Raw genomic sequence first — 4,060 nt, 5'->3', positions numbered from 1 at the left:
CCTGGGGTTATCTACAGAGCAGAGAAAGGGCCAGGTGAGTGAAGACACTGCCCCTCATCAAATCATAACACCTGGGACCCCCTGGAGCTTGGGACAGTATATTCTGGAAGCAGGACCCCACACTAAGAAGGAGTTAAAAGTCAAATAAAAGAGGGGAAAGATGAGCAGGCAGAGAAAGTTATGAACCATATAAAGCTTCTTTAGTGACAAGGAGTATGGAGGTACATCCTCAGAAGAGAATAGCAAGATCTACAGCTTCCAAGAAAAATATGAATTGGTCTCAGGCCATAGAGGCACTCAAAAAGTATTTTGAGGGGCAGCTAGGTGGTGCAGTGGATAGAGCACTGGCCTTGGATTCAGGAGGACCTTAGTTCAAGTCTGACCTCAGACACTTAACAATTACTTGCTGTGTGACCCTGGGCAAGTCACTTAACTCCAGTTGCCTCACCACCCCCTGCCCCCCCCCCAAAAAAAAAGGACTTTGAAGATAAAGTCAGAGAGGTAGAGGAAAAAATGGAAAGAGAAATGAGGGTGTTGCAGGAAAGACATGAGAAAAATGTCAACAGCTTTAACAGCCAAATGGAAAACCTCTCTGATAAAAATAATTGCCTAAGAATTAGGATTGAACAAACAGAAGCTAGTGATTTTATGAGAAACCAAGACACAATAAAGCAAATCCAAATGAATAAAAAAAAAATAGAGGGCAATGTGAAATACCTCCTTGGAGAAACATCAGACCTGGAAAATAGATCCAGGAGAGATAATTTGAAAATTATTGGACTACTTGAAAACCATGATCAAGGAAAAGGCTTAGGCATCATCTTCCAAGAAATTATCAGGGAAAATTGCCCTGATATTCTAGAAGCAGAAAGTAAAATAGAAATTGAAAGAATCTACCAATCACCTCCTGAAAGAGATCCCAAAATGAAAACTTACAGGAATATTATTGCACAATTCCAGAGCTCCCAGGTCAAGGAGAAAATATTGCAAGTAGCCAGAAAGAGCTTCCAGGTCAAGGAGAAAATATTGCAAGTAGCCAGAAAGAAGCAATTCAAATACTGTGGAGCTGCGTTAGAGATAGCACAGGATCTAGCAGCTTCTACATTAAGTGATCAAAGCATGGAATATGATATTCTAGAGGGCAAAGGAATTGGGTTTACAACCAAAAATCACCTACCCAGCAAAACTGTGTATAATCTTTCAGGGGAAAAATGGGACTTCAATGAAAAAGAGGACTTTCAGGTTTTTGTGATGAAAAGACCTGAACTGAATTGAATATTCGACTTTCAAATGCAAGACCCTAGAGAAGCATAAAAATATAAACAGGAAAAAGAAATGAGAGATGTTAAAAGGTTAAACTGTTTACACTCCTACATGGGAAGATGATATGTCTAAATCATAAGAGCCCTCTGAGTATTAGGGCAGATAATAAGAATAAATTTAGACAGGGCACAGGTGGGAATTGATTATGAAGGGATGATACCTTTAAAACATTTTTTTTGGTTTTTTTTGGGGGGGGGCAGTTGGGGTTAAAGTGTGTCTTGCATCTGAGACTGAATTTGGGCTTGGGTCCTCCTGGGTCCAGGGTGGGTGCTTTGTCCACTTGTGTCACCTAGCTACCCCATGATGACATCTGTGGGGTAAAATTGAGGGAGGAGAGGAATACACTGGGGGGAGGGGATAGGGGAGTGGCAGAATAGGGTGAAATCTCACATGAAAGAAACAGAAAAGGGGGTATGGAGTCTAGGGGTGGGGTGGAGATGGGAGAGGTATGGGGAAGTGAAGGAGCCTTATACACATCAGAATTAGCTCAAATACCTTAATCTTATCAGAGTTGGCTCAAGGAGGGGTTAACATACACACTCAATTGGGTGGAGTAATCTATCTAACCCTGCATAAAAGTGGAAGGGGAAGGGGATAAGGAGGGAAGGGTGAAAGAAGGGCAGGTAGGGTGGGGGAGGGGGCAGTCAGAAACAAAACACTTGAGGAGGAATAGGGTAAAAGAAGATAGAAAATAGAGAGTAAATATCATGGGAAGGGAATAGGACAGAGGGAAACAGTTATGATGATTGATTATAATGGTAAAATATATGGCACTTACTTTGCTGGGCTATTGTGAAGAAAATTCTTGGTCAAGTTTAAGGTACTATATAAAAGTTATGATGAACAGGATGCTATCAGAAAAACCTGGAAAGACCTACATGAACTGAAGCAGAGTGAAATGTACTATATACAAAATAACAGCAATAGTGTAAGATGATCTGCTGTGAAGGACGTGGTTATTTTCAGCAATGCAATGGTCCAATATAATTCTGAAGGACTTATGAAAATTGCAATCCATCTACAAAGAAAGAACTGATGGTAGGGGGCAGCTAGGTGGCACAGTGGATAGAGCACTGGCCCAGGAGTCAGGAGTACCTGCGTTCAAGTCTGGCCTTATATACTTAACACTTACTAGCTGTGTGACCATGGGCAAGCCACTTAACCCCAATTGCCTCACTACTACTACTACTACTACTACTACTACTACTACTACTACTACTACTACTACTAATACTAATACTAATACTACTACTACTAATAATAATAAATAGAAAGAACTGATGGTATCTGGAAACAGTTTGAATCATTTTTTTGATAGTTCCTTAATATGAAGTTTTGTTTTTGTCTGTTTTCTCTCTGAACCTGGCTAATTTGGAGATGTTTTGCATGACTACTCATGTATAACTTACATCCAATTGCTTGAATTCTTGGTGGTAGGGTGTGGAGAGAGAGGGAGGAAGAGAAGTTGGAAGAAGTTTTAAAAAATTGATGTCAAAATTTGTTTTTACATGTAATTTGGAAAATACTGAGTGGCAAAACTGGGACTTAAAATAAGGTTCTTCTTACTGCCAAGGTGATTTTTTTTTCTCCAGTACATTGTTCCACCGCTTTTGAAAGCTATGAATAATGGAAGGAACAAAGGATTTGGACCCCAAAACCTGAGCTTGAATGTAGAAAAGTTTTTCTCTTTAAAGAGCCTCAGTTCTATAAAATAGAGATCCTTCTATCTCCATTCTCTATCTCACCTGATTACAAGGATCAAATCAGTTAACATATGGGGCATTAGTGGGGTAACCAATAGAGCTTCTGAAGTAAGGGGACCTGCCAAAGGCCATCAACTTGTTTTGATACCATTTCCATTTCTGGACACAACCTTTAGCTGAAGCCTCTGAGGAGAAGGGAAGGTAGTTACTCTTGGCTGACTTGCTGTTCCTGCTACATGGTGTTCCAGCTCCTGTCTCCATGCTTTTGCCTAGGCTGATTCCTGTGCCTGGAATATTTTCCTTTTCAACTCTACTTCTTCAAACTACTATTTCCTCTCAAGGCTCAATTCTTAATCTTTCTTACAAGAGGCCTTTCCTGATTCACCTCTTTGTGAATTGTTCTTCCTACACCATCTTAGTAAATACACCTTTATAAATAAGCTACTTATGGCTGTCTGACTAGATTGACAATCAATCCAAAATCTTGGGGGACTACACTGTTGTTTTGCATTAGCATAATTTCAGTTCCTTGAGAGCATTTGTCATCGCCAGGGCCTTATATGTAGAAGGGCCTAATCAAGGCTTGCTGATTCAAAAGGATGGTTAAATAGTCTCTCTTTTATGACAGTCTCAATTTCACAATGTTTATTATTTTAAATAACATTTTATTCATGTCAGGATGGGGTGTTAGTTGAGCAAATTAATTGTTACCTCACCTTCCTAAAAGTAAATAAGATGTTCCGATACTGTTAGGAGTTGAGAAAAAAGTCTCAATTAACCAATCAACCAAAGACTTTAGATTGAGTGTGAATAGTCCTTTGATGAACTGAATAATCCAACAAATTTAGTCAAACCCTATGGGTAATGTATAAAATACAAGATCAGTTCAGAAGAACCCACATTATTCAAGCATTAAGCACAAATTCCAGCAGAGAGGCAAATGAAGAGAGAGAGAAGAGGGGAGGGGGAGAAAGAGGAGGAGGGAGTGCAGGAGGGGGAAGGACAGGGAGATGGACAGGGAGAGGGAGAGGGAG

Source organism: Dromiciops gliroides, chromosome 6 (genome assembly GCF_019393635.1).
Source record: "Dromiciops gliroides isolate mDroGli1 chromosome 6, mDroGli1.pri, whole genome shotgun sequence".
In the NCBI taxonomy this organism is placed as follows: Eukaryota; Metazoa; Chordata; class Mammalia; order Microbiotheria; family Microbiotheriidae; genus Dromiciops; species Dromiciops gliroides.
Note: the sequence above shows the minus strand (reverse complement) of the source record.